The sequence below is a fragment of the Neofelis nebulosa genome, chromosome 2 (genome assembly GCF_028018385.1).
Source record: "Neofelis nebulosa isolate mNeoNeb1 chromosome 2, mNeoNeb1.pri, whole genome shotgun sequence".
NCBI classification, from domain to species: domain Eukaryota; kingdom Metazoa; phylum Chordata; class Mammalia; order Carnivora; family Felidae; genus Neofelis; species Neofelis nebulosa.
In genome coordinates this window covers 164,831,628-164,857,562 of record NC_080783.1, presented here as the reverse complement: position 1 = coordinate 164,857,562, position 25,935 = coordinate 164,831,628, and the positions used below count along the sequence as shown (strand labels likewise).

Below are 25,935 nucleotides of genomic sequence, written 5' to 3'. Positions count from 1 at the left end.
ATGTAATATTAACTGAGAAAGACTTGACAAGTCAAAGATACATATTGGAATACATACAGCAATAATGAAAATGAAAAATTCATTAGGAGAACTAAAATAGAATACTCAAAGCATTCAGTCATTGAACAGAGTATAAAAATGAAGAAACAAAGGAATATAAAAATACAGAACAAAAAAAAATACACTTTGCAAGATGTTATGGGGTGCCTGGGTGGCTTGGTCAGTTAAGCGTGCGACTTTGGCTCAGATCATGGTGTCATGGTTCGTGAGTTCAAGCCCCGCATCTGGGTCTGTGCTGACAGCTCAGAACCTGGAGCCTGCTTTGGATTCTGTGTCTCCCTCTCTCTCTGCCCCTCCCCTGCTCACGCTCTGTCTCTTTCTCTCAAAAATGAATAAACTTTAAAAAAAAGATGTTAGAACTAAACAATATAAAAATACTTTAAATATAAATAAATTAAACATTTTAATTAAAAGTCAGAGATTATCAAATGTAATAAAAATGTATAACCTAACTATGTGCTGTCTATAAGAGATGTAGTTTAAACATGAAATCACAGATAAGTAAATGAATAGAAAATATATACCATGCAAAGAAAACAGGTATATATACATGCACACATATATGTATATATATATATATATATATATATATATATATATATATATATATTCAAATATGCACTCACATATTTTTGTCTTTCTCTCATATTTATATATATATATATATATATATATATATATATATATACACACACATACATATGTAAAACATACTTCAAAATACATGAAGCAAAAATAAAAGGCAGAAATAGAGAAAAACATCTACAATCATGGTTGGATATTTTAGCACCTCTCTTTGAGTAATAGATGGAACAATTATACTAAAATCAACCAACGAAATCAAATTTATATATAATATTTCACCCAAAAACTACAGAATACACATTCTTTTTAAGTACACATGAAACATTCACCTGGATAAATTCCCTGCTGGACCATATAATATCTCTCACTATTTTGAAAGCACTAATTCTTGCATAGGAGTTTCTTTGACCATAAGAGCATTAAATTAAATTGGTAATTAGTGAATAAGATATCTGGAATATCTGAAAAATCTTCTTGGAAAGTAAACAACATACTACTATATGAGCCAAGGGTCAAAAGAGAAGTGAAAAGGGAAATTAGAATACATATCAAACTGAATGATAATGAAAACACAACATATCAGAATTGGCGGTAGACAGCACCAGTACAGCAGTGTTTAGAAGGAAATTTATAGCTCTGATCACTTATATTAGCAAAGAAGAAGGGTTTGAATTCAGTAGTATAATTTTCCAGTTTAAGAAACTAGAAAAACCCATGAAAATTTAAGTGAAAGTAAGTGGAAGTATGAAAAAGAAAACAAAGAACAAAAAAAATAAATGACATGGAAACAGACATAATTGAGAAAAATAACAAAGGCAAAGTTGATCATTTGGTAAATACAATACAATTTTTAAAACCCTAGGGGCGCCTGGGTGGCGCAGTCGGTTAAGCGGCCGACTTCAGCCAGGTCACGATCTCGCGTCTGTGAGTTCGAGCCCCGCGTCGGGCTCTGTGCTGACAGCTCGGAGCCTGGAGCCTGTTTCCAATTCTGTGTCTCCCTCTCTCTCTGCCCCTCCCCCGTTCATGCTCTGTGTCTCTCTGTCCCAAAAATAAATAAAAAACATTGAAAAAAAAAAAAATTTTAAAAAACCCTAGCTATATCAATAAATAATGAAAGTGAAGAAAACTTAAATTACCAGTATCAAGAATAAAAGATGGGTTATCTCTACTGATCCTGCAAATACTAATAAGAATAATAAGAAAATATTATCCAATAAATTTGATAACTTCAATGAAATGAACAAAGTTTTTGAAGCACAGAACTCAAAAAACTGACACAAGACGTTGAAATAGAGAATACACATAACAAATATATGTGAAAAGAATTCATTATCAAAACCAAATAACATTTCAGGCCCAGAAGATTTTCTAGTGAATTCTATCAAATATTTAAGGGAGAAAAAATAACAATCTTCATAATTTATTCTAGAAAATAGAAGACCAGGAGCACTTTCCAATTTGTTTATAAAACCAGCATATCTTCAATACCAAAACCAAGCAAAACATCATAAGGAAAGAAAAATACAAACCAGTATCCTTCATGAACACTGCTATGAATTTTCTTAACATATATTAACCATCCAAATCCAGAAATAAATAAAAAATACATCATGAACAATTTGGTTTTATTATACTTATGCAACTTTGGTTTCACATTTAAGTATCAGTAAATCTAATTTACCACATTAATGGGATAAACCCTACAAAACAGGATCATCTCAATAGTTGCCTGAATAAAATGGGCAAAACCAACAACAATCTGCTTGATTGGGTTATGGGGAGGAATAAATGGTTATATACACATCTATATTATCTCCTGTATAATGCAGAGCCTGCATATGGAGGTACTTGGTTAATATCAGCAATTGTTACTAAACATTCTGAAGCAGTTTATTTTTATTTTTTGTTAATTGAAGTGTAATTAACATACAGTGTTTTATTCATTTCAAGTTTACTATATAATGATTCAACAGTTCTACACATTGCTCAGTACTCATCCTGTAGGAGGTTAATGGTGTTTGGATGGAAAAGTATGGGAAATGATTAATTCTATGTCATTAAGAGCTGATGAGAGGGGTGAGTAACTACTCTGATTCATCCCCGATACCATGAACAGGTCTCCAGCTCATGGGTCACCAGAAGAATCTGCAGTTCAACATCATCTTCATGGCAGTCTGTATTTTTACCCTGGTTATTATATGCTAAGCTAGAAAGCATAGAGAATGTGCTTAGCTCAGTGCCTGGCAAATGATGTTAGCTGAATCTGAATTTACCTCTAAAACCTATAAATGACTAACTACTTAGGATACATGAAGTAAGGATAGGAAAAAAAAAATAGTGAAGTAATAAAGTCAAGTAGGATAAACTAATAAAAATTTGAGACAAAAAGGATGATGAATATTGATTGTCTTCTATTGTGTACTTAGCAGAATTTTTGAAAGCCTTCAATATGCTAATGTGCATTGTAGATCTCCAAAAGATGACATAAAATTAATCATTTCCCATACTTTTCCATCCAAATATCATTAACCTCCTACAGTCTGAGAATGCCACAGAATACAGTTTAGAAAATGTGGCACTGAAAAGTTGTGTGGTCTTTGGGGGTATGGTCTGTGTTTCAGTCAATTCTATGTCTTCAGAACCAAGGACAGAATCTGGTATTCTGTAAATATTTCTTCCCATATATTATTATTCTTCCTTAAAAAATGAAAAAATTGATGCTCACAGACATGATTTGCCTAAGTCAGATTAGTCAGTAACAGAAATGGGATTTAATTCTTACTTGCAGTCTTCTGTTGTGTGCATTCAAATGGTCAGACTTCATGCTGGAGGTAGACTGGAAAATTCATGGGGCAAAAATGATATCAAATTGATAGTTGGCAAATATATGATCTGGTGGTGCTACTACTGTCCAGTAGGGTAATTTAATGCAAATTATGTAACCTTTCTGGGTTTTATGTGCTTCCTTTGCTATTAAATAAAGGAGCAATTACAATGATTTCTGAAATGCTCAGTAGCTCTAAAGTTCTCTAACTTGATCTGAGTTTGAAGAAATGAGAGTATAAATGGGTGGAAAAGGTAAAAAATATAGTTTCCCTTCAAAGTTAGTATCCATTGACAGATTCTCCCTGAACCTGAGCACAATCACCATTTTATTTTATTAATATTACTTTTCTTTTTAATCTGTTTACTTCTATTATTAATGCTATTAATACTAATTATTGATTAAGTTAGAAGAAGGTTTTCCTTTCTTAAATCTAGCCTTTGTTAATCATGAGGTAGAAAATGATGGCAGATATATCTGGTTGTATCTAGGCCATTAGGACAAATGGAGGTTTTGCATGAAGTCCCCCAGTAGGCAAAGTGAAGATTCGAGGTATACAGAATTCCACCCTTATGTTCCTTTTTCAAGATTGCTTTTTCCTGGGGGAGCCTGAGTGGCTGAGTTGGTTAAGCATCTGACTCTTGGGTTCATCTCAGGTGATGATCTCACACTTTCATGAGTTAGAGCCCCACATTGGGTTCTGTGTTGACAGTATGGAGCCTGTTTGGGATATCTCTCTCCCTCCTTCTCTCTGCGCCCCCTCCCCTACTCACTGTCTCTGTCTCTCTCAAAAAAAAAAAGAAAGAAAAAAGAAAAAAATCTTTAAAAAATGATTGCTTTTTCCTTTTTCTTATTAATATTTTAAAATATTTTCTTAGCATGGGGATGTCTTCCAGATTTAGATTTCTCACCTTTAATTTTGCTTAGGGATCATGATCACTATGGGCCTATATCATTTTATTGCACTTTGCTTTATTGTACTTCACAAACATTGTGTTCTTCACAAATTGAAGGTTTGTGGCAACTCTGTCAAGCAAGTCTCTCGGCACCATTTCCTTTAACAGAATTTGCTCACTTTAAGTTTCTGTGTCACATTTTGGTAATTCTCATAATTATATCTCAGAATTGTTTTGGTGATCTTACTGTTGTCATTGTTTTGGGGAGCCACAAGCCACACCCATATAAGATGACAAACTTAAGTAATAAATGTTCTGTGTGTTCTGATTGTTCCACTGACCACCATTCTCCCATCTCCCTCCATGTCCTGAGGCCTCACCTATTCCCTGAAACACAACAATATTGAAATTATGCCAATTAATAACCCTAAAATGTCCTTTAAGTGTTCAAGTGAAAGAGTCACACATTTCTCACTTTAAACCAAAAGCTAGAAACTATTAAGCTTAGTGAGGAAGGCATGTCAAAAGCCAACATAGGCTGAAAGCTAGGCCTCTTGCACCGGTTAGCCAAGTTCTGAAGGCAAAGAAAAAGTTCTTGAAGGAAATTAAAAGAGCTACTCTAGTGAACACACATGAATGATAAGAAAATGAAACAGCCTTATTGCTGATACGGAGAAAGTTTGGGTAGTGTGGATATAAGATCAAAGCAGCCACAACATTCCCTTAAGCGAAAGCCTAATCCAGAACAAGACTCTAACTCTCTTCAATTCTGTGAAGGCTCAGAGAGGTAAAGAAGCTGCAGAAGAAAAGTCTGAAGCTAGCAGAGGTTGGTACATGAGATTTACAGAAAGAAGCTATTTTTGTAACATAGCAGTGCAAGGTGAAGGAACAAATGCTAATGTAGAAATATAGTAAGTTATCCAAAAGATCTACTTAAGATAATTGATGAAGGTGGCTACACCAACCAACAGATGAAAAAGCCTTCTATTGGAAGAAGTTGCCATCTAGGACTTTCACAGCTAGAAGGGAGAAGTCAATGCCTGGCTTCAAAGCTTTAAAGGGCAGGTTGCCTCTCTTGTTAGAGGCTAATGCAGCTGGTTACTTTAAGTTGAAGCTGTCATTCATTAACCACTCTGAAAATCCATTGGCCCTTAAGAATGATGCTAAATCTTCTCTGTGTGTACTGTATAAATGGAACAATAAAGCCTGGATGACAGCACATCTGTTTGCAGCATGGCTTACTGAATATGTTAAGCCCACTGTTGAGACCTATCGCTCAGAAAAAAAAAATATTCTTGTCAAAATATTAATGCTCATTGGCAATGGACCTGTCACCTAAGAGCTCTTATGCAGATATACAAATGAGATTAACATTGTTTTCATGCCTGCTAACACATCATCTGCGCAGCCGGTGGAACAAGGAGTAATTTCAACTTTCAAGTCTTATATTGAAGAAATACATTTCATAAAGGCTATAGCTGCCATGGTTAAGGATTCCTCTGATGGGTATGGTAAAGTAAATTGAAATTTTTCTGGAAAGGGAGTCACCATTCTAGATGTCATTCTAGATGTCTAGATGTCATGGATATTCCATTATTAATAAGACGAGGTCGAAATATCAACATTAACTACAGTTTGGATCATCACTCTAGATGCCATTAAGAACATGCATGACTCATAAGAAGCAGTCAAAATATCAACATTACTAGGACTTTGGAAGAAGTTGATTCTAATCCTCATGGGTGACTTTGAGGGGTTTAAGACTTCACTGGAGGAAGTAACTACAGATGTGGTGAAAAAAAAATAATAAGAGCACTAGAATTGGAAGTGGAGCCCGGCGGGGTGCCTATGTGGCTCAGTGGGTTAAGCATCTGACTCTTGGTTTCATCTCAGGTTGTGATCTCAGGGTTTGTGGGTTCAAGCCCTGCATTGGGCTCCATACTGACAGCACGGTGACTGCTTGGAATTCTCTTTCTCCCTCTCTCTTTGAACCTCCCTGCTTGCTCTCTCTGTCTCTCTTTCAAAATAAATAAAAACATTTTTTTTAAAAAAGTGGAGCCTGAAGATGTGACTGAATTGCTGCAATCTCAAGATCAGACCTTAACAGATGAGAAGTTGCTTCTTATGGATGAGCAAAGAAAGTGGTTTCTTGAACTGGAATCTACTTCTGGTGAAGATGCTATGAAGATCACTGAAATGACAACAAAAGATTTAGGATATTACATAAAGTTAGTTGACAAAGCAGCAACAGGTTTGAGAGGATTGGCTCCCATCTTGAAAGGAGTTCTGCTGTAGATCAAATGCTATCAAACAGCGTAGCATGCTCCAGATAAATTGTCTATGAAAAGAAGAGTCTATCAACACAACAATTTCATTGTTGTCTTACTTTAAGAAACTATCATGGCCACCCCACCTTCAGCAACCATCACCCTGATCAGTCAGTGGCCATCACATTAAGACCTTCCACCAGCAAAAAGGTTATGACTCCCTGAAACCGCAGGTGATAACTCTCATTTTTAGCAATAAAGTATTTATTGAGGTAAATGTGTTATGTTTTTAGATACAGTGCTATTACATACTAAATACTCTACAGTATAGTGTAAACATAGCTTTAATACACACTGGGAAATAAAAAAAAATATTTGACTTGCTTTATTTGAGTATGTGCTTTATTATAGTGATCTAGAGCTGAACCTGCAACACCTCTGCGGTATTCCTGTATATAAGTAAAGTTAGAGATGCTTATTTTCTTTTATTTCAGGGGCTTTCCTCTTTAACTGTAGATGATTAAAACATCTTCCTACTTGTAAGGATACCCCTCGTAATACCACTGTAAACTCAAACATCAAATTTCTTGTTATAAAAATGACTCAAACCTCAACCCACAGATACAGGTATCACACCTTGTAACTATACCAGAGATTTAATAATTCTCTATTTAAATGCAGCTTTCATATAAATTATTTCATTTCTCCACAGCAAAGTAAAAGCTAGAATACATTCTAGATTGCAATCTTGTTATACATTTTAGGGTGAAGATGGTGTTAATGGAGGAATATATCTGCCAACACCTAATAGATTACTTAACATAATTACGTTAAATAATTCTTAAGTGACTTATATTAAATGGATAAAATCATGCTTTTTATGTAGCAGCACTTTTTTTTTCCATAAAAACTAGTTGAACACCAATTTTTTCCAGACTTTGTGCAAGGTTCTTGTTGATTTAAACAACAATAAATCTTGTTGGTTAAAGATAAGCAAGACACAAAAGAAGAAGAGAAAAAATCCTCAGCATCAAAGACTTTATAATCGAAAAAGAAGGAGAGAGGAGACAAACAGTTTCTTATTGTCTCATATTGTTAAAGTCCAAGTTGAAAATATCTCTAATTGAGGTGGAAAGGTATTGCACTAAAAGGAGGCAGCTCCTATAGGTTAAGGTCAATTCAGAGAAGAAGTGATGCTTGAGTTGAGTTCTAAAAGGTAGATGGAAATCCATCAGGAAATAAGTGAGGAGATGATAATATCTGTCATAAGTTTTAGCACATGGAAAGAGCATATAATTTTATGGGAAATGGATATTCTTTATTATGGCTACATTACAGGTCATGTAGAAAATTAATATTTGTTAAAGAGGAAGGAAAGTAAATTATTAAGGGCACTGAATGCCAATTTAAGGAATTTAGATTTTATCAGATAATTGAAAAAAATCTCTCTGGTGACTGTGTGAAGAAAATTAGCTTGAGTGGAAGCAATTGGAAAGCTTACAAAAGTCTACATAATGAGGATGATGTCCCCTTTATTGTAATGATATTTGAGGGAGAGGGGGAGAACACAGAGTAAGAGAGAGAGAGAGAGAGAGAGAGAGAGAGAGAGAGAGGTGGGGGGAGGCATGGAGGGAGGGAGAGAAAGAGACAGTGAGATAGAAGAAAATTTTGGATACCAAATCTATAGAACTAATGGATTTAAAAGGGTAAATAAATGATTTTTCCAAATTGTAAGCATGAACAGAAAGGTATTTACTTTGAAAAGGAAAATTTGGGAGAACAGAAGTTCTCTTTTAGACATAATATTAAACAACCAGGTGGGAATACAGAAGATTGGATACACAAATCTGGAATTTAAGGAGCATTTATTGGCTGAAATTAAACACCTTAATTTCATCAGCATATAGGTGAGCTTTAAAACCAGCAACTAATGAGATCACATGGAGAAAAAGTGTAGATAGAGATATCTCCCAGATTTAAGCTGGGAATATATAAGAGATGGTTGTCTGAGGAAGATGATTGCTGTTAGAGAAGATCAGGCCTCTTTCCTTCTCTTTATTATCATAATCCAAGAATGAATCTGGAGCTAACCAAGATAATCCCTCTACAAGAATTAAGATATTGCTTAAGTTTGAGGACATTAGTTTCTGGAATGGAAATTGCCAAGCATATAGAATTCTAGATAACTTGTTATGAACTATTGTTCTTCCTCTTCCACCTGGGCACCCTGAGTGTTGAAAGAAGGATTTACTATTTCAGAACAACAACTAGTCACCTGTCTTTCTCATTTGTGGTAGATGCTCTTTATTTTTCCCATATGACTTCAAGGCCAAGGGCTACTTCCCTAACCTGGGAAATCTTGAGGCAAGCAGCTTGGACATTTCTCTGTTTAATGAATTTAATTTTGTTCTTTCAAAGAAATTAATGTAATGAAACATATGTGACATGGAAATCAAGCTTCATAATGCTACAAATGGAATATTACAATTGCTAATAGTGTCTTCTGTGACCATGATTTTTCATTCTTGAGGCCACTGTTATCAGATATCTCTTTCAATCTTCTCCTATTTTCTCTAGGATATGGAGGCTAGTGGAAAATTTCTGAAGACATGAATATGGAGCATAAGAATGCATTCTGTTTAGTTATATTTTATTTTATTTTTTTTCTTTTTTTTTTTTTAATTTATTTATTTATTTATTTATTTTTTAATATATGAAATTTACTGTCAAATTGGTTTCCATACAACACCCAGTGCTCATCCCAAAAGGTGCCCTCCTCAATACCCATCACCCACCCTGCCCTCCCTCCCACCCCCCATCAACCCTCAGTTTGTTCTCAGTTTTTAACAGTCTCTTATGCTTTGGCTCTCTCCCACTCTAACCTCTTTTTTTTTTTTTTTCCCTTCCCCTCCCCCATGGGTTTCTGTTACGTTTCTCAGGATCCACATAAGAGTGAAACCATATGGTATCTGTCTTTCTCTGTATGGCTTATTTCACTTAGCATCACACTCTCCAGTTCCATCCACGTTGCTACAAAAGGCCATATTTCATTCTTTCTCATTGCCACGTAGTATTCCATTGTGTATATAAACCACAATTTCTTTATCCATTCATCAGTTGATGGACATTTAGGCTCTTTCCATAATTTGGCGATTGTTGAGAGTGCTGCTATAAACATTGGGGTACAAGTGCCCCTATGCATCAGTACTCCTGTATCCCTTGGATAAATTCCTAGCAGTGCTATTGCTGGGTCATAGGGTAGGTCTATTTTTAATTTTTTGAGGAACCTCCACACTGCTTTCCAGAGCGGCTGCACCAATTTGCATTCCCACCAACAGTGCAAGAGGGTTCCCGTCTCTCCACATCCTCTCCAGCATCTATAGTCTCCTGATTTCTTCATTTTGGCCACTCTGACTGGCGTGAGGTGGTATCTGAGTGTGGTTTTGATTTGTATTTCCCTGATGAGGAGCGACGTTGAACATCTTTTCATGTGCCTGTTGGCCATCCGGATGTCTTCTTTAGAGAAGTGTCTATTCATGTTTTCTGCCCATTTCTTCACTGGGTTATTTGTTTTTCGGGTGTGGAGTTTGATGAGCTCTTTATAGATTTTGGATACTAGCCCTTTGTCCGATGTGTCATTTGCAAATATCTTTTCCCATTCCGTTGGTTGCCTTTTAGTTTTGTTGGTTGTTTCCTTTGCTGTGCAGAAGCTTTTTATCTTCATAAGGTCCCAGTAATTCACTTTTGCTTTTAATTCCCTTGCCTTTGGGGATGTGCCGAGTAAGAGATTGCTACGGCTGAGGTCAGAGAGGTCTTTTCCTGCTTTCTCCTCTAAGGTTTTGATGGTTTCCTGTCTCACATTCAGGTCCTTTATCCATTTTGAGTTTATTTTTGTGAATGGTGTGAGAAAGTGGTCTAGTTTCAACCTTCTGCATGTTGCTGTCCAGTTCTCCCAGCACCATTTGTTAAAGAGACTGTCTTTTTTCCATTGGATGTTCTTTCTGTTTAGTTATATTTTAATTGCCTGTCTTCGAATTCTGTTTTATCTAGCTTGCATCCCACTCACTACCTTCAACAGGTGAATTTGAAGTAAATGGAGTATTTCTAATTGACCAACCCATGAAGGAGGCATACTTCACACCATGACTGAAAGCTCTTCTGGAAGAGGTGGTGACAAAGTAGCCTCTTGCTACCACACCAAGGATAAATGGGCAGTCATAAATACAGATAATTTTTTAAAATAATCCAGAAATGTTATAGTCTTAATCCATGTCTTCTATGAGTGCTAGCAAGATCATTGTTTTGCCACTCTTTTGTTTCATGGATAAATCAAATAGGAACTACACACTTGGTTCAAGTTATAAAGGGTTTAAAAAGTTGTATGGTAGTTCATATAAATGAAGCACACTGTTTTTGATGTTTTATCTGGGAATGAACTTGTTTATAAGAATAAAATAAGTTTAAATATACATTAAGCACAAATTATTCATCTCTTTAACCTGAAGTGTTTGTAGGGTCACCTGGTGGCTCAGTCAGTTAAGTGTCAGACTTCAGCTCAGGTCATGATCTCACAGTTCGTGGGTTTGAGCTTGTGTTGGGCTCTGTCAGCTCAGAGCTGGAGCCTGCTTTGGATTCTGTCTCCCTCTCTCTCTCTCTGTCCCTCCTCTGCTCTCTCTCTCTCTCTCTCAAAAATAAACATTAAACATTTTTTAAATAATTTAAAAAACCTCAAGTGTTTTCAGATAAGAACAAAGCTGGAGACATCACGGTTCCTGATTTCAAAATATATTACAAAGCTATAGTAATTAAAACAACATGGTATTGACATGACAATAGACATATAGATCAATAGAACAGAATAGAGCCCAGAGATAAACTCATGCATATATAGTCAATTAATTTTTAACAAAGAAGTCAAGAATATACAATGGGAAAAGACAGTCTCTTCAGTAAATTGTGTTGGGAATACTAGACAGCCATATGCAAAAGAATGAAATTCAACCACTATCTTACATCATGCACAAAAATGAACTCAAAATGGATTAAGACTTGAATGTAAGAACTGAAACCATAAATCTTCTAGGAAAAAAACAAAGTTGGTAAGCTTTTTGACATAGGTCTTGGCAATGATTTTTTGACTCTGACACAAAAACCAAAAGCAACAAAGCCAAAAATAAACAAGTAAGAACACATCAAACTAAAAATTTTCTGCACAGCAAAGGAAACCAACAAAAGAAAACTGAATGGGAGAAAATATTTGCATATCATGTATTTGATAAGGTACTAGTACCCAAAATATATATAGAACTCATATATGTCAATCCAAAAATAATTAATCTAATTAAATAATGGGCAGAAGATCTAAATAGACATTTTTCCAAAGAAGACATACAGATGGCCAACAGGTACATGAAAAGATATTCAACATCATTAATCATCAGGGAAATTCAAATCAAAACTACAATGAAATATCACCTCACACTTGTTAGAATGGCCATTATCAAAAAGACAAAAGTGTTGGTTAGGATATGGAGAAAAGGGAACCCTTGTGAACTGTTGGTGGGAATGTAAATTTTTGGTATGTTACTATGGAAAACAGTACAGAGGCTCTTCAAAAAAAATTAAAAATAGAACTACCATATTCTCCAGCAGTTTCACTTCTGGGTATTTATCTGAAGAAAACAAAAACATTAATTTATAAAGATGTTTGCACCCCTGTGTTCACTACATCATTATTTACAACAGCCAAGATTTGGAAACAACCTAACTGTCCATCAATGGATGGTTAGATAAAGAAATATATATTGGAATACTATTTAGCCATAAAAAGAATGAAATCTTGCCATTTGCAACAATATGGATGGATCCTGAAGGCATTGTACTAAAAGAAATAAGTTTGAGAAAGACAAATGCTGTATAATCTTTCTTATATGTGGAATCAAAAAATATAACAATGAAAATCCTCTCAGCATTCCTATGCTTCATGTTATTATAATTTTATAGATAAAGTTGAATTTCCGGGGATTCACCTAATCTTATGGGAATAACTGATAAAACTAAAAATAAGAATCTCCACAAGAGCCTATCGGTAGCAAGGGGAGAAAATGGTATTTCAACATGCGAATCAAAACAAACACCATCAATGATGAACGTCTGGGTAATATTCTACAAATAATGAACTAATTTTGACATACTCAATAAAGCCTTAAGTATCTCCATAATCCTTTCTGACACCTCATCTCTGACCATTTTGTTTTTGTTTTTGTTTTCCCAATCTTCTTCAATTAGCAAGTAAAATTTGCAAAGTGAACATTTCGGTGTCTTTGAGCCCATGCATTCTAGGCCCAGAATTTTCACTTGCTTTCCATTGAGTGAAAAGAAATAGAATCAAAGCAAAATTTTTGTCTTGATTACAGCCAGTCTGGAGAGGGCAGGCCAAGGACTTAAAGCTTATATTTGTAAATGCGGACCAACAAATGAAGTTAGATGAGAGGGAATTATGGAAACATAGTAAAAGTGAAACCAGAATAGGTTTAATCTTTTAAGATATATACATATATATTTACTGTCACTCTAAGAATTTGGTTCATTTGACATCTTGGATAAATATTTATGTACTTTGCATTATGCATTTGAATTTAATATAAAATCAGTTTAAAATATTCCCTATTGTGACATGGCTGACAAGTTGAATACTGAATAGGATTACTGCTGTAAGGCAAAGAATTCTGCTGATTTGCCTTAGGTAAAATGATATTCTCATGAGTCCCCCCCACCCCCCCAACCCTCACCAACATCAAATATATCAACTTGTTATCAAAAGACCAGTTTGGAAGATTTCCATTTTCAAATTACTCCTCTTCTCCAAACAGCCAAATAGAATTTATAGTAAATCCAGGAAATGTTACAGCCATTGAAATTCCAAACATTAAAGAGTAGAAAAGAAACATTCTCTTGCTCTCAATGATATGAAGCTTTGCCATTTTTAACTTGCTTTGACATGAGCAATCTCATTTGAGTTTCCTTTAATAAACACTCTATTTCACAGAAGAGGAAACTGCCTAGGAATCATAGAAGAGGAATCAGCTGCCTAAAATTATACAACTAGGATAGGATGAGTGTATGGCCAGCATTAGAGGTTGGGTCCACTTCCTAGTCTAGATGTCTTCTCCTACATTGAATTTTCTGTATTATTTCCAGAGTATGTTACTGAAAACTGTAAATTTTGTAGCAAGTTAAGACAACAGTTTAAGGATTGAATTTTTGTTAAAGTTACATCACTATTAAAAATCCAGAGAGGCACCTGGGTGTCTTAGTCAGTTGAGCGACCAACTTTGGCACAGGTCATGATCCCACATTTTGTAAGTTTGAGCCCCACATGGGACTCACTACTTTGGATCTTCTTTCTGCTCTGTCTCTGCCCCTTCCCTGCTTATGTGCTCTCTCTCAAAAATAATAAATAAATCTTTAAAAAATTATTAAAAAATTTAAAAATCCAGAGATTTTTTCCTATTGCAATAATAGGGTTTAAAAGTTCTGCTTTTGTTGTCTTCATCTAGAATAGAATGAAAGGAAGGAAAAAAAATAAGAATGAATAAAAGCAAGAGGGTGAAAGGAGAGAGAGAGAAAAAGGAAAGAGAGAAAGTGAGGAAGAAAAGAAATAATTATGAAATTGTTCAGATTTATCATTTTATCAACATTAAATATAAATTACCCAGAAAACGAAGTCTTTCTTCACTATTTAACACAGAAGACACATAATCTGTAGCTATTCTATGACACATGAGAACAATCAGCAAAGCTGAAAAGCAGGCTCTTTCTCAGCACCAATTCCCTTGTACCACCTAGAGATTATTTTCAGACAAAATCTAAATACTTTATTTCATTATCTGTAGGCATAAAAAATACTACATGTATGACATGAAAATAAATGTTCTTCTCCAGTTCACTAATTCTGCAATAAAAACCCTGTGATTCTATTAGCAAAATATTCCCAAGCTGGTGGATAGAGGTCTTGGGGAATAGTACAGATGCTTGCTTATCAAATTAATCGTGCTTAGAAATTAAGAAGCTGTTGAAGCACAGTGATTATTTAATATGCATAGCTTCTTCAGTAGAAAGGGGGGGGGATAGTCTCTAGTCTCTTACAAGAATAGTTTGAGTTTGAGAAAATCTTTTGTTAAAAAGTAAAAGAAGGAAAAGTTTCCTCCATATAGTACAATAGGGCTTTTATAAAATAACTTTGCAGCATTCTGGAATTATAGAATTTGTAACACAAAGAACTAATTCTTTTTTTATAACTTGCAACTTTTATCCTGTGAGATTTTCATAGCAGAGCTTATCATTGGTAGTTACCACTAGTAAAGTATATTGCTATATCCCTGTTTTCTTCAACAAAATATAATATTAAAAAAAGGAAAGAAGAAAAACAGTTAAAATAATTGGATTATGGTAAGGTTGTCTATTTAGCATGTTGTCTAAAATGTCCCACTTATGAGAAAGTGATTTCCAATTATTTATTGAACTTGTAGTCCAGGGTTCTATAGAGACATAACTAAAAGAGAGAAAAATCATAGACTAGAAACAAAATAATCAATGTTCAAATAAGAACCATACTTGCAGGAAACTCATTTATTTATCCCTTCATTTGTCAAATATTTGTTAAGCTCTTTTTCCATTGAAGCCTCTGTGCTTGATGTCTCTGGCACCTGGCAATGCCAGTGTCCTTGTGGATGGCCATATGTAATGGCTTTATAATCTGAAAACCGGGGATTAATTCTTTTAACCTTTATTATCTATGTAGTGATATGTAAATTGCTTAATCATTGCTGAGACTGGTTTTTATCTGCAAAATAGAAGTGATAGCAGATGTATCATATAAGTTCATGAGAATTAATTGAGATATTATTCATAAATGCCTGGCAGAGCTTCTGATCCAGAATTCAGCAGTTCTTAGACTCTGTGCTGAAATAGAAAAAAATTAAGGATAATTACATGCCTAAAATTCCTTTCATTTGACTTTTCCTCTACCAGATGAGTTTAAGTGACTGAAGACTAAACTCTGTACATGGATATAAATTTTTGAGGAAATGTGAAAAATTTTGGCATGCAAATTAATCAAATAAGGCTGGAGACATGTGTGAATCTATGTCATAAAAATATTTATGTAGAGGTGTATGCCGAGATAATTTAGGAACTTCAAATGTTTTATTATACAAGGATAAATAAAAATGCCATTTATTTTGTTTAAAATACTTTACTATTAAACATACCTCAAGTTTAAATTTTTTTCTTAATGTTTTTTATTTATTTTTGAGACAGAGACAGAGCATGAGCAGGGAAGGGGCAGAGAGAGAGGGAGACACAGAATCGGAAGCAGGCTCCAGGCTCTGAGCCATCAGCACAGAGCCCGATGCGGGGCTCGAACTCACAGACCGTGAGATCATGACCTGAGCCGAAGTCGGATGCTCAACCGACTGAGCCACCCAGGTGCCCCAAACATACCTCAAGTTTAGAGTGTTTTAAAACATATATTCAAATTTAAAGACAATTAAGTAAAGAAATAACTAGAACTCACAACCCAAGTTAGGAGATAATATGATTAGTATTTTGAAAGCTTCATCTGTACCACTTGTGTGTCTATTCTCAATCACATCGGCCTCATTCACCTCAGGAAGAAAACATCATTTTAATTTTTGTGCTAATTAGCCCTTTAAATTTCTTTATGGTTTTTGTCATATATATAGGTAACTCTAAAGAAAATATAATTAATATTTCCTATTTTTAAATTTTTAAATGATACAATCATACTGTGGTGGGTCTGTGATATATTGCTACAAACATTACATTTGGGGAATTGGGTTACCCCAGTTTACAGCTATAGTAAATTTATTTTCACTGCTGAATAATACTGTATCAATATAACACAATTGTTAATCTATTTTACCATTTATCAACATTTAAAATACTAACATTTATTTTCTTTTGCAAATATTGCTGCCTTATAAATTATCTTCTTTTGTACTTGTGCAGGATTTTCTCTAGTATGTATACCAAGAAGCAGAATTGTACCTGTTCAACTTTACTATACACTGGCAAACTCTCTTCCAAAGTGTTTGCGACAATATTCACTTCATGAACAGTGGATGAATATTCTCATTGCTCCTCATTCTTGCCAACACTGTGCTGTAAAATGAGGAGTTATTGAGACATCAGTGCACTTGTGGGTTTGCTAACGAGTCCGTATATCTTTTCATGTATTCAAAGGTCATTCATGTACCTCTTCTATGAAATGTGTTTTTGTGATTTTTGTTCAACTTTAATTGGGTGTTTCCTTTTTTTACTTATTGATTGATTGGTAGGGTAATAATCCTTTGTTGGCCGTATGTGTTACTGAGAATTTTCTCAATTCTTACCTTGTATTTTTTGTCTTTACGGAGTCTTGTGATGATCAGAAGTTGTTCATTTTAATCTAATAATATGTTTTATCAATCTTTTGTTTTATGATTTGCATTTTCTGGTTTTTGTTTCTGTCCTGAGGTCATGAGTGTCCTATAATAATTATAAAGGTTTCTATTCCTATTTAAATCTATCTGGAATTGATTCTTTGAATGATGTAGAAAGCTAACATGTCATTCCCCCACCACTCAATGGATAAACAATGATCTAAAATAATTTGTTTTTGCTTATCTGAATTGACATGCACTTATCTGCATTGACAAATATGTCATAAATTAAATTTTCGTATATAGATAGAATATTTATGGTTTTTCTGTTCTCTTATATGTGTCTAGAATTCTATGTTTGAGCCAATACCATACTATTAAAATAATCTTAGCTTCACAGTAATTTTTGTTATAGAAGAGAAAATCTTCTTCAGGGCTATTTTTGATCCTTTACTCCAAATAAGTTTTTTTGTAGTTTTATGGTTTTATTAACACAAATACGACATGCATGTAAACTGTCTGTCTATATATTTTTATCACTGCACAACTGGGTATTGGGATTGGGCTAGGCAGCCGGGCTGCTCTTTCCACGGTGGCTCTGCAGTTCTTGAGGGAAACATTGTGAACAATCTCTGTACTGTAAGATTTGTTGCACATCAGCAGCACTTCAAGTCCTTGATGTTGTGGACTAGGAACTTCTGGAAGCCACTGGGCAGCATGTGCTTTTTCTTCTTGTGGTTCCCATAACCAATGTTGGGCATCAAGATCGAGCCTTTGAATCTTCTGCTCACCCTATCGCCAGTGCCTCGGGGTTTCCATAGTTGCACTTTATTTTGAGATATGGGTCTGACTGGTACCAGATGAACTTCTTGATCCTCTTGGGCTTCACCGGAGGTCTGAGGGTGGCCATGATGCCGGGTAAGACATGGCTGCCACCTGTGCAGGCAGAGCCAAGAAAGAGAAAGAGAGCCCATTACTCCATGTTATTTTTAAAACTAGTTTTAAAGTTTTACAAAGATCCTGTGAAGATTTTTTTTTTACCTTTTGACTCCCTTCACCCATTTCCACTGTGTAGAAATATGGATTAGAATTAGTGTAGTGAAAAGTGACATTTTTATTACAGTGAATCATCCCAAATGGAGAATCGGATATCTCTTCATTTTTAAATCTATAACATCTTCAAATAAGTGTTATGATCTTTTTAATAAAAGCATTACACTATTTTTTTATTCCTAGACATCATATTTTTTTCTTCCTTATGTAGTAAGTGGTTTATTTTAAATTACATTTTTTTAATCAATCATTGCTTTTATTTTGTATACTGGTTTGATATCCATTATCCTTCCTAAATTCACTTATTAACTCTAATATTTTCTCTGTGGATTCATTGGTGACTTTTAATAGTAATCCTATCATCTGCAATATTGATAGTTTTCTTTTTTTTTTAATTTTTATTTTAGACAGAGAGCAAGCAGGGAAGATGGGCAAAGTGAGAGAGAGAGAGAGAGAGAGGGAGAGAGAGAGAGAGAGATTGAGAATCTTAAGCAGGCTTCAGGCTTAGCAGTGCTGCATGTGGGGTTTGATCCCACGACCCCAGGATCATGACCTGAGCTGAAATCAAGAGTTGGACTGAGCCACCCAGGTACCCCTAACATTTCATCTTTAAATATAATATGTGCTCTAGATATTTTTGTAGGTTCCAATCTTCCATCTTAAGGAAGTTCCAGTCTTTTTGATTTATTTAAGTCTTGAACAGATTTTTTAAGACTAGTTCTTACAAATGTTAAAGCCAAAGCCTTACATGATCTGGTTCTCTATTATCTCTATCTCATTTACTACCTCATTCCCATGTACAACTCCAGCCACTTAAAATCCTTTTTATTCCTGCAACACTCCAGACATCCTTCTACTTCAGTACTTTAGTTTTGGTGAGTTCTCTACCCTTTTCCCAAGATATGTGCATGGATAACCTCTTCTTACTTCAGTCTTTGGGTTTTTACTAGAAAGCTCCTTTCTCAGTAATGCATTCTCAGGATACCTCACCTAAAATTGCAATCCTCACCCTTACTCTGACACTTACTGTATTCCTTTCTCATTTTTTTATTAAAATGTATTGGTAGTACGTTATATAGTTTTTCTTTTTAATCTCTTATTGAGGAAAATTTCTCCTTGAGTAGGCATCTCTGCTTTCACAAATAAATCAACGGAGACATTACTGTGAAGCAAATTGACATGATTCTGTCTTCTATTTTAAGTGTTTACTATTATCCTAGGCGAGCTGAGTGTTCTTGGTAAAAAGAAAAAAATACTTCAAGAAACTTTCAGTAGTATCCAAATACCTGGCGTTATTTATCTGTGAAGCTGCAACAATTTCTTCTGATTATGTCTTCTCCTACTGGGCACAAAGAATGAATCATGTTTGTCTGTTTGTTTGTTTTTGACATTCCATCTATGAGATAATGACTCTCAATTACAGGAGAATACAGTTCCTTTCCTAGTTATGATATATAGGGTAACTACAAGTTATAACATCAATTAGATTGATCAGAACCACGTTTCTATGGCTACTAGCATTCTTGAACAAAGAGATAAAATAACAAGCAGATTACTGAATGTTATGGTCTCAGTGCATTTTTTTTCTTTTGACTATCTTATAGGTGATAACAGTTGTCTTTTATTTAGAATGGAGAAAATCTGTTAAATTTTCATTTATTTGTGGGGTAGTTGCATTGTGGTAGACAAAAGCAAACGTAGTGGCTTTGTGTGGTCTTAGGCTTTTTGGTAGTTTTACTATGGGAGGAAGGATGTTAAAGAGAAAGTGGCAGGCTATGGTCAGTACTGCAGATTGGTGTATGAACTCTTCCAACCAACTCCATTTGGGAGGCTGGAAAACTAAAGACTTCTCAGCATGGCCAGGGCTAGAGTGAGGCAAGTGAGGTGCCCAGTCCCCCAAATTTAAGGATGAATTCCTGCTAAGGCTTGTGAGATTACAGGATTGTCACCGGTGAATGAGTGCTTCCTTGAACACTGTACCCTGGATGTCTCTTTTGCCCCACCTTACTTGCAATACTGGCTTCTCAGACTCCCTGACAGCTCAGTTTCACAGGTGACCTAGGTTCTTCTAAGCCAATGTGCCCTTATGAGATTTGGAAGTAAAAGTGATGCAGAATCCCCCTCCCTGGGTATTCTTCTGTGTGTACTGGTAAGCAAGGGTAAGTTTGGATTTTCCTTATTTGGTTTATCACAAGATTCAATAACTATTCTTCACATTTGCAGGCATGTAGAGGGAGAATGCAGGGAATCCATAGAACATCCACTTTCCTGGCATGAACTTAGTTGCAATAATGTTCTTCTGAAGCTAGTAGCTAGAGTGATGTCTTATGTATTCCATATCTAGAGCTGAGATGATAGTGTCTTAGAGAGTTTGGTGGCAACATCTTGATCTACAGACCTCAGCAAAGCTGGATTGAGTCTGGAGCTAGGAGCTAGAGCAGTGGCTCCCTGGCTTTGACCTCCTGATTAGACGGGCAGAAGCTTCCTTTTTGGCTTCCGTGATGGTGTTCCAGAAGTAATCCTAGATGCCTGGCCTACATCTGGTCCTCTAGCCCTTCCCACAATTGTTTTAGTACATCATTTACTTTCTGCTTATATGCTACCTGCAACAGGTCCTTGATTGATACAAATAGGGAATAAATGTTTTATTCTTTTGAGGAAAAGAAAAACTGAAATGAGTTTTCTAGTATATCACCAGATTGACTGCAAACAGATGTTTACTGAGGAAATATTTATGTGTTTATATATTTATTTGTAATTATTCACTATATTAAACATATGTATACTAGTTTAAATTTGATAAGAATTCACTTTGGGGGCGCCTGGGTGGCTCACTCGGTTGTGTCCGACTTTGGCTCAGGTCATGATCTCACAGTTCGTGGGTTTGAGACCTGCATCAGGCTCTGTGCTGACAGCTCAGAGCCTGGAGCCTGCTTCAGATTCTGTCTCCTCTCTCTGCCCCTCCCCAGCTCACACTTTGTCTCTGTCTTTCTCTCCCTCTCTCAAAATGAATAAACATTTTTAAAAAGTTAAAAAAAAAAAAGAATTCACTTTGAATCCTGCCGATAAGTCAATCAATAATTCTGTCAGTTATGCGAGTGGAACTCTGCCCTAGAGTCTGAGAGATGAGATGACAAAAATAACAAAACCTCTTCCCTAAAGAATCTGTAATTGTTGTCAATTTAAAGAAAATAAATCTGGGGTGCCTGGGTGGCTCAGTCAGTTAAGTGGCTTACTCTTGATGTTGGCTCAGTACATGATCTCACAGTTCATGAGTGTGACCTCTGCATCAGGCTCCACACTAATGGTCTGGTCTTCTCTTTCCCTCTCTGTGCCTCCCCTGCTTCTTGCTCTCTCTGTCTCTTTCAAAATAAATAAATAAATAAATAAATAAATAAATAAATAAATAAAGTTTAAAAAAAATTTCAAAAGGAAGGAAAATAAATAATTTAAAAATGATAGAAATAAGATCGCCCTCCAAAAAGTATCTATAAGGTCCAGTATATCATGATTCAGAATATTCATATGCTACGCTATCTAACCAAATATGTTAATTATAAAAAAGAGTCTATCAATTGGAAGTGGCGAGGGATTGGTCTGCCACAGCACAATGATAAAAGAAGAGTCACAAGGGCAAGAATGTACATCCCATTGAAGCACTAGCCAGAATAGAGGGGCCTCAATAAGGGGCCTTGTAGTACTTCTAGTTTCTATCCCGTTGGCAAGAACATTCTTATTATGACACAGTCATGTCAAATTATTTTAGCCTGATGCTATTACACTTCTAGTTCTTCCAATGACTCTCATTCTATTCCCATGCCCAACAAGTGAGATTCTAATTATGTTTTGGATGAAATGTACTGATAATGTTCACCTATTACCTGTTTTGTTGCAGTAGTTATACTTCTTATAATAAACTTTAATATTGGTTTTCTTCTTGCTCCATTCATCACTCTGAACTCACTTTATAGGGATCTGTTGCTACAAAATATATCACTTCTGGATTGCTTTATAAGACCAAGTTTTGAGACTGTAAACAGTGATGGTTACTGCCTGGATAATGGACAATTTACCAATGTCAGACTGTGATACCTCTTCTCAGATAATGAACGCACCTTTCCACAGGAAACAAGAAAAACAGACATTGTATAAGACCACAAGTAGAATGAAAGGTACGCTTGTTTTCCTTTCTTACAATGACTTTCACTTTTCTAAGAGCATATGAGAATCGCTCCTAGAAGTACTATTCTATTTATTTACCCATTTCATCTGAACTACTGGATTTTTAAAGTTATGTCAAAAATCCTTTTCTTGTACAAGTGTGCTGAAATCTAATTCTAATTATCCATACTATTCCAAGGTAGGATATTCATGCTGCATTTTAGATAGATGAAAATGACTGTATTTGCTATCGATTTCATCATTTTAGATTTAGCCCCCCAAATGCTTCCCAATGGTAGCTTTAACATTAAATCATTAATGCTTTCATTAAAACATTTCAGTAAGTCACAAAATTTGACTTAAACTTAAAACATTTCATATTTCTTTTTAAGTACACAGGGCTTTCCGAATAGTAAATGGCTTATAAATGCTTCTTGATAATGGTGAAACAAAGTTATTCTAACAAGAATAATATATGAATTATACCTTTTCATAATTTTATTCTGTACCTGAATTAGAGGAAAATGAATATTTTCACTACTTAATCTTTTTAGCTTTTTAAAAAATTATTAGAATAATTTTGGTATGATTTTAAACCAAGAGCAGGGGTTTATGACAGGCTTTGTAGGCAAACACTTTCCGAGCCCTTTAAAACATACCTAATCCCAGACCCTTTATAAGAACAATATAATCCCATTTAAAAATTTTCTGATCCAATAATAACATCTCATAACTTATGCCATAGTGATTTACATTTAAAAAGTACTTTTGTATCCTTTATCTAGTTGACTTTAGCTTATAAGCAAACTTGTTGGGTAGACTGGACAGTGTTATTCATTATTCTTCTCCTGCAGTTAAGCAAATGAGGTTCAGAGGATATACTGGATTTATTAGCATCACCCAGCTATTTAGTAATAGACCCAAATCTGAATTGAGGGTTTATTCTTTCTTAAATCAACTTTATTGAGTATAATTTGTAAACAATACAATTCACATGTTTGAAGTGTATAATTTGATGTGTTTTGAAAATTTTTATACCGCCATGAAACTCCCCCACAACCAAGATATGCAGCATTTACATCAGCCGGATAAATTCTTTTGTGCCCCTTTGCACACAATTCCCCACATCACAAGCAGACACGGCCCTAGGCAATCCCTGATGTGTTTTCTGTCCCTAGAGATTGGTTTTGCCTTGTCTAAAATTTCATATAAATGAAATTTTGCAGTATTTACATTTTTATGTCTAGCTTATTTTGCTAAGCATGTATTTGAGATTCACTCATGTTGCTGTGAATCTTTGAATGCTGAAATCTTGGAATGCTAGGTAATTTCCAAGGGATGGTGTTACAATGCTTCTTTCCCTTTATTCTAGCTCTAAATAGTTTAAGGTTTTCATTCAAAACCTAAGACTGAACTTTTAAACTAATATCCTCATTTTGAGTCTCAATCATACCAACTATACTGTTTATGAAGTGCTCTTTCAAAAATACAGTTTTGTCAGCCCTTTGCCTACTACCACATCACCCACCTCATTAGTTCTCGAGGTATGATGGTGGAATCTAAAACGGTGGTGAGAACAAGTAGGGCCAGTTCTGCTCTGTACTCACCTCTCTGGCTTCAACCAGAATAAGCCAGTGTTTTATCTGTTTTGTTTATTAGATTTCCATGTAAACTTTTAATTTCATAAGGAAACGTTACTCGCTTAAAACTTTGAAAGTAGCTAATCTACTGGCCACCTCTGCCCCTCCAACCTGTGTCTCATCTTGAATCCCGCTCTGCAGTCATCTTTCTCTCATTCACAGATATAAGCTATGCTCTCACCACAAACTGTGCCCTTAACTCATCAGGCTCATTCACTCTCAAGCCTTTGTTCCAGCTGCTCCATTGCCCAGAGTAGTTTTCTACTCTAAATCTCTACCCACCTAGCAAATACCTACTCATCATTAAGACTTAGAATCTAGGTATACCTTATATATGAAGCTCCCTCGACTCCATCTCCTAAAATATAACCTAATTGTGACCCCAGTTTCCTAAAATATCACTGAAACACTGTGCTAGGAAAATAGTTTTGTGTACATGTGCCCATTTCTAGTAATTATTTCTTACCCAGTTATATGATTGCCTTGGAAGTAGCCATTCCACACAATATTGACATGACCCGATGGCCACACTTTGTTGATATGGAGTGTTTATGACCAGAGGCTCTCGCCCACTTGCTGCTACATGGGCACAGTTCATTTGTTCAGGATGGGTACATGATCCAGAATGGGCCACTCATAGTTTGTAGTTCCCATTTTTGCTTATCCTAGTTAAAGCTGAGCTTTTGTGACAAAAAAACAAACAAAAAAACTCTCCCAATATATATATCAATACTAAACTGCATTTATTTGTTTTTTCAAATCTGTAATTTCCTGGACTGCTATCTTGTTGGGTTTTTTTTTAAATTTTTTTTTAACGTTTATTTATTTTTTTGAGACAGAGAGAGACAGAGCATGAACAGGGGAGGGGCAGAGAGAGAGGGAGACACAGAATCTGAAGCAGGCTCCAGGCTCTGAGCTGTCAGCACAGAGCCCAACGTGGGGCTCAAACCCACGGACCGTGAGATCATGACCTGAGCCGAAGTCGGACGCTTAACCGACTGAGCCACCCAGGCGCCCCAGCTATCTTGTTTTTTGTATCTCTAACACCCAGTCCAAAATCCTGTTATAAAATATATACTTAATAAATTTTTTAAGAGTGAATGAACAAAATGTGGGTGAACAAATATGCCTGTGGAACATAATAATCAAGATGAATTATATGAGCTAATTTAAAATTAATCAAAAATTTAAAATAACCATACATAAAATACATGGAAATATGTAGAAAAAAACTGTTGGGGTTCATCGTAAAGAATATTACAAAGTAGGGGCGCCTGGGTGGCTCAGTTGGTTGAGCGTCTGACTTCGGCTCAGGTCATGATCTCACAGCTCATGAGTTCTAGCCCCGCATCGGGCTCTGTGCTGACAGCTCAGAGCCTGGAACCTGCTTCTGATTCTGTGTCTCCCTCTCTCTCTGCCCCAACCCACTCACATTCTGTCTCTGTCTCTCTCAAAAATAAACATTAAAAAATTAAAAAAAAAGAATATTACAAAATAAAGGTGCAAACAAGTATATAGAAACAGGTTAAATTAGAGAACAAGTTTCAAAATTTCATAATTTCAAACTGCCATAAGGGTCTGACACTTTTAAGTCTTGCAGAGGCACCGTTCTTAATTAAACAATATATGTATTTTCAGATATGTACACTTGCACATATCCATCTCATGGAAGCCCTAAGAGAGTAAATAAAAATTGTGGAAGTAAACATATTCATAGCTGGGAAGAAAGTGGAAAAGCTACGCCTTTGCTTTTTAACACAAGTGAGGTGTGCATGCTAATTCCTTTCTGGATAGTATGTAACAGAACCCTGGTTAATGTGCCATAGCATCTTCAGAAGGAAACAGTAAAGGGGAAGTAGTAAAGATCATTTGAGGGCTAGGTTTTTCCATGTCATTAAAGCATCCATGTAAATAGTAATATGAGAATGTATTCTTTTCGTTTTACCACACAGCCTTAGTGACTGCATAAACAGTACCAAGCTCTGGGTATACAAAATCAAAGCA

The 25,935-nt window shown here is 35.4% G+C and overlaps 1 pseudogene; it reads right to left on the bottom strand.

The window, feature by feature from the left end:
- Positions 1-17,554: 17,554 nt before the first annotated feature.
- LOC131491117 (large ribosomal subunit protein eL32-like) lies at positions 17,555-17,987 on the bottom strand (annotated as a pseudogene).
- Positions 17,988-25,935: the final 7,948 nt, after the last annotated feature.